Raw genomic sequence first — 6,828 nt, forward strand, 5'->3', positions numbered from 1 at the left:
TAGGTGTGAGCCACTGTGCCCAGCCCTCTTTGTTTTTAGATAGATGGAGTCTCACTATGTTGATCGGGCTGGTATTAAACTCCTCGCCATAAGCAGTCCTCCCACCTTGACCTCCCAAATTGTTGGGATCACAGGCATGAGCCACCTTGCCCAGCCTATTTTCCACATTCTGACATACAAATGTCTTACCAATAAGTTAAGAGTAGTTATTACTTTTTGCTCACTAAGTCCAGTCAGCATAATATCATCAATATAATGAACCAGTATGATGTCTTGTGGAATGGAAAGGCAAGCAAAGTCCATACAGACTCAATAATGATACAAGGCAGGAAAGTTATATACCTATGAGGTAGGGCAGTAAAGGTATACTGCTGGCATTGTCAGCTGAAGCAAAACAACTTCTGGTGATATTTACTATAAAGTACTTAGGGGGCAAAAGCATTTGTTCAAGCAATAAAGTCACATCTGAAATAACAGCTGCAACTGGAATCACCACTGGGTAAGTTTACATCCTAAGTATATGCAGTCCTGGTGGCTTCCACTTGGCCTTTCCCACCATAATAGCCCTCACTCCACAGGTCAGGGGACCAATGTGGGAATTCTGCCAGTTGCTGAGTATCTCTTCCAATTGTGCCTTTTGGAACAGGGGAAATAACAATATTGATCCAGAGACACGCTGGACACACTGTGGGATGTCTAAAACTCACCCGACCTCCACAAGACAAAACTCTGACTAGTGGATCACAGTGAAATTCTGGGTCCTGAAAATTTTGGATCCTGTCAGTTCAGAGAGAGTGTCCATTAATCCCCATAAAATACAATTTTTTCCTTTTCCCAAATGCACAGTCACCTAGTAAACGGCTTTAGTCTCCTGTGGGAAAGATAGGAGAAAAATTAACAGCACAAATTTTTGGCAGTAAAATCCTTCATCAAGGAGACCTAGCCTCCCCTTCATCCAAAGGGTTCTGGGTCTACAAACTGAATCAAGTCTGGAAATTGATTGAGTGGCTGCAGCTTTCTACTTTGATGACTCAAGTTAAACTTCTGTATACTTGACCTAAAATTCTTCCACATATACAGTAAAATTTAGTAAAATTTCATAGTCTGCACATGTATTTCTCGTTTAGAGACACCATAATCAAGTAGCTAATGCTAGATGGTTGGGTCTCTGCAAGTTAGAATATTCTTATTACTGATTTGATTATGGTAACCACATCCACCCTATCTCTGGCAATTAAGTGTCACCACTTGACTCCTGTCACCCTAGGACTCAGTTATCCCCATTTCAGTGGCAGAAGTATCTACTGTAATTTCCAGCTTACAAAGAAAAGTGAATACAGAGTTCTTCAAGGATGCTGGGCCCTTCTTGACAAATTGAATCCTCATAAATTTGGTGAAAGATGTGTCCTCTAGTCCTCTTGCTCTTGGTGGATAAGCAAGTTTGACATAATGAATCCACCCTAACATTCCAATCCAGTATATATAACCTCATCTGCAATATATGAAGGCAGTTCCAGCATTTCAATTTCATTTAGTGTGGGCCAATTTTTGGTACATGTTTCAGCCAACCAGGCAATCAAGCTATTAAAGCCCTTTCTAACACTTTGAGGTGCAACATTGAATCCAGAATCTCTGTTTAGTAAATCCATATCAGTAAATTCAGCCTGACCCAACTGTATTTGCTTTCCACCATTATCTTACAGCTTTAATATCCATTGCCACACATATTCCCCAAATTTCTATCAGTACAAACTGGAAAAATCATGTGGTTCTTTTGGTGTGTAACATTACTCTTCATGGGTCACAGTTTGTACCCAACCCATTGGAACAACTGGGACTTAATTAGGTATGTATATGCCTAAAATCAAAAAGGGGTATCTGGGATAAGTTTTGAGAATAATCAGCAGTATCTTGCAAGGAAACTACCTCCAGGAAAACCATTACAGATTCCTTAGGAAACTCAGGCTTAACTTATTCAGACAGGGGTGGGAGGACTGCTTCTATTGGTGAAAAAGATTCAGGAGAATATAGGAGTTTGAAGACCCCAGCCAACATCATCAGCATCTTCCTATATACCCCCATTCAAATTTTCAGGATCCCATTCCTAACCAATCAATGCCCACAATTTAACAGAAGACACTTTGCAAAGCTGCAAATTCAATTTGCATTGTAATTTAGCCACTCTCAGAATGAAACTCTGGGTTTAGTTTTCAGAAATCTCAGTCCTACAGATACTGGAGATAAGGGTTTCCTTAAGGACAGACATTAAAACTTGCAGTTCCTTTAGGAAGGGCTTGAGCTGAGAATGTGAAGCTCTGAGATCATCCTTTTCTTTCCCCACTTTCTCCAGTGCAGTTAGGAACAACTAGTCAACTGTATTATACTAGTTAAACTAATATGTTTTAAGGTATCAAATACATGGTCATGCAGGACATTGCCTTTCATAAGCATGTGTTTAAGAGTAACCAATGATAATATTTTACATATCTACTGCCACATCACAGCATGGTCTAGTAGTACCCTCTTTACCACTGGAAATACAGTCATTTGTTCCTTTAAATGTTCCTATAATCAGATTAGAGAACCATTCCAAAAACCTCAAACTCAATCTTAAGTTAATAAAACTCAATCTTAAGACTCTATTTCTCTGGAATAACTCTTGCTACCAAAATATATCTAGGTCAGAGTCCTGCAGGGAAACAGAACCAGCAGGATGGTGCTTTTTCTCTCTAACATCTAACTATCTATCTAGTATATTTCAAGGAATTGGCTGCTAGAATTTTGGGGGCTGACAAGACCAACATCTGTATGGCAGGCCAGTAAGCTAGACACTCTCAGGCAGGAGCTGATGTCACAGTCTTGAGATGGAACTTTTTCTTTTGGGGGGAAATCCTGTGTTTGCTGATAAGGCAATTCAACTGCTTGGATGAGACTCATCCACATTACAAAGGATAACTACTTTATTTAAAGTGAACTGATTGCAAATGTTAATAATCTTCACAAGTTGTCTTCACAGCAACATCTAGATGAGCACTTGATTAAATGATTGGGTATTGTAGTCCAGACAAATGGACATGACAAATTAACCATCACACATGGATACTGTCTTCTTTACTTTAAACATTCAGAGTATCATTCTTAAGAAACACTTTATGAAGCAAAACTAATAAAAGAAGCAATCTCTAGTTCTAATTATCTTGAATGTTTTGCCAAACCAAATAAGATGCTGCAAAATAGGCATTTTCAATATTACATTCATTACAGAATATAAATTTGTCCAAATAAAAACAGAGGCTCATCAAAATAGATATATATATATATATATTCGAGACAGTTTCACTCTTGTTGCCCAGGCTGGAGGACAGTGGTATGATCTCAGCTAGCTGCAACCTCCGCCTCCCAGATTCAAGCAATTCTCCTGCTTCAGCCTCCCAAGAACCTGGGGTTACAGGCGTGCACCACCACGCCCAGCTAATTTTGTATTTTTAATAGAGACCAGGTTTCACCATGTTGGTCAGACTGGTCTCGAACTCCTGACCTTAAGCGATCCACGCACCTCGGCCTCCCAAGGTGTTGGGATTATAGGCGTGAGCCACCATGCCCAGCCCAGAAATAATTCTTCTTACAAGTTCACATTTAAAAACACAATTATAAAATTTCTGATTTAAATCTTATACAGTGTTTTATTCTCATAGTATATATTCACTTCCTCACTTTTGTAGTGACAATTTCAATGGCTTCTAATACAAATTTTGTTTTTAATAATTGAAATTTGTTAAAAGTTTCAAAACTTTAAGTTTGGTTGGAATGCTATCCAATAAACACTTCGATTAAAGATCTACAACTGATTTTGAACAAATTGCAACAAAAATGAATAGACGACTCATTTACAAACTAGTTCAATACATTGTAAGGCACTAGACTGATTGTCAGTCTTTCTTCAAAGACAAGCATTTGTAAAATGTGACTGACTCTGGACAACAAACTAAAGTGCATACTTTCATGCTTCATCTTTTTTTGTTTTTTGTTTTGCTTTGTTTTGTTTGTTTTGTTTTGAGACAAAGTCTCACTCTGTCGCCCAGGTTGCCATGCAATGGCATGATCTTGGTTCACTGCAACCTCTGCCTCCCGGATTCAAGCAATTCTCCTGTCTCAGCTTCCTGAGTAGCTGGGACTACAAGCATGCGCCACCATGTCCAGCTAATTTTTTGTATTTTTAGTAAAGACAGGGTTTCACCATGTTAGCCAGGCTGCTCTCAAACTCCTGACCTCAAGTGATTCACCTGCCTTGGCCTCCCAAAGTGCTGGGATTACAGGTGTGAGCCACCGGGCCTGGCCATGCTTCATCATTTTTTAATTCAACATTGATTTAATCACCAAATATTTGTCCTTCAATTACTTTAGATATTTTATTAGCTCATCTTCCTCCTTCTTCATGCTATTCCTCAGACATAAACTTTGATTATTCACTTATATTAACAAAAAAGGGGTATTTTGCTTAATATGGGTTATTGACAAGATTCCAATGCAATTGTTAACTATGTCTTCAGCAGCCAAAACTGGCTTCTTCTGTTGTCCTGGCAAACCATCTCATTTAAATTTGTTTTGGATGCCTTATTTTAAATGAAGCATTATTATTGATAGTTGAATGAAAATAAGCATGGACTGGTTTGATGTACTTCTGCTTTTTGCTTTCAGATACTGCCATAGTCCGATCTACTGATGTGGATGACACATGTGCACTGAATAGAATTTTAACACTGGCTAATCCTGAAGTATACCCACTGACATACCACCTTTCTTCCAGATCCTTTTCAAACACTATGTAATTAACACCTCTCTTTCAATGTCAACAGGTAGAGTGCTGACTAAGTAAAACAAAGTATGCTCAGATATGAGTGTTAGGGACGGCTATATCTTCATGGGTTATCCAGTAGTAAAGCCAAACTAATCATTTTAATAAATAAGCCACAACATTTTAGTGGCTTATCACAATACAAATATATCGCTCACTCATGTAACAGTCACTACAGATGTTCCTGGTCAGTGACTAGGTATCTTGCCCAGAATGCTTCAGGAACCCAGGTTCCTGCCAGCTTATATACCACAGTTCAAGTAGGTTCCTCTGTCACTTATGTCTAGACGATGGGATGAGACAGAGCAATTATTAAAAGTCTTGGTCTGGAAGTAACACCCATCACTTCCACTTACATTCTGTAGCTGATTACTGGTCACAAGGCCACACAAGGGAACAAAGGGGACTCGAAAATGTAATCCTTGATTGGACAGCCATATTTCAATTACAATTCCATATTATGACGGAAAGGGTAGGACAGTTTATAGTTGACAACAATCACTTAATGTCATTGATTCTTAACTGCTTACATTAAACTAAAATAAATTCCAGATGGATTAATATTTAAATTTTTAAAAAGCAGATAATTATTATATTAGTCCATTAGTGCTGTTATAACAAAATATCTGAGATCCTGTTTACAAACAACAGGAATTTATTTCTCACAGTTCTGGATGGGGGAAGTCCAAAATCAAGATGTTGGCAGGTTTGGTGTCTGGAGGGCCCAGTCTTTGCTTCCAAGTTGGTGCCTTGTTGCTGCACCCTCTGGAGGAAAGGAAGCCTATGTCCTCACCTGGCGAAACAGTGGAAGGGCACAAAGGCCTAGCTAGTTATCTCCAGCCCTTTTATAAGGTCACTAATCCCATTCACAAGAGGTCTACCATCATGACTTAATCACCTCTAAAGGCTATCACATTGGGGTTTGGGTTCTAACCTTTGAATTTTGGAGGGACACATTCATTCAAACCACAGCAATTATAATCACAAAAAAAGAAAAATTTATTATGACAAAAAATGAGATTCATGAAAGAAAAGTATTCATTAACTAAACTACAAAAATAAGCCATGGCAATAAGAAAAATGAGGGGAGAGGGGAGGCTTGTAACTCTGACCACAAGAAAAGTGGTCATTTCTTTAACATATAAATCAAGAAGAAAATCCTAAAATCCAATAGGAAAACTATTGAATGGAATAGGCATGCAAAAGATATGATAGCTCACTCTAAAAGGAAAGATAAGGATACTAAGCAGTACATTCAAAATTAAACCAAAGTAAGATGCCACTGGCACAAACCACTTTGCTGACATTGTAGGATAGGCTATGGCAAATTTGTATATTGCTTATGAGGGTATAAATCAATACAACTTCTTTGGATTTTAATTTCTCAATAGCTCTAAAAATTTAAAAGAACCTATCCTTTGGCCTAGTGAATTCACTCTAAAAAATTATTTCTCACAGATACGGTTCTTATGTACAGGTTAAAAAAATGATATTTATTTGCTGAGCACTGTTTATAAAAGCAAATGACTAAACAATGTATGGGTCCATCAATAAGATTCTTGCTAAATTATGTTTCATCCATACATTGGGAAAACATAGAGCAGTTCAAAAAAATAAGATAAATCCATATGCACTGACATGTTCAAATCTTCTGCCACTGTAGATAAAAAATGTAATCTACGTAACACAAATAGTGCAGTAGTATTTATGAAAAAGGTATATTTGCTATATCTTTGCTATGCATGTATATGCATAGAAAGGGTTGGTAAGGATGCAGACCCACTTTTTAACACTTCTTTTAAGAGGAATGGGAGTGAAAGATTTTGATTTTTTTCCCACTTTTCATTCTATGCATCTACTTCTTTTTACCAGGCGAATGTATGTATATGTTACACTTGTGGACAGAAAATAAAAATAATAACTAAGTCAAGTGCGTCAGGTTTACAAAAGTCTTACCCGAAATTGCTACTGGG

The sequence above is a fragment of the Rhinopithecus roxellana genome, chromosome 11, assembly GCF_007565055.1.
Source record: "Rhinopithecus roxellana isolate Shanxi Qingling chromosome 11, ASM756505v1, whole genome shotgun sequence".
Taxonomy (NCBI): domain Eukaryota; kingdom Metazoa; phylum Chordata; class Mammalia; order Primates; family Cercopithecidae; genus Rhinopithecus; species Rhinopithecus roxellana.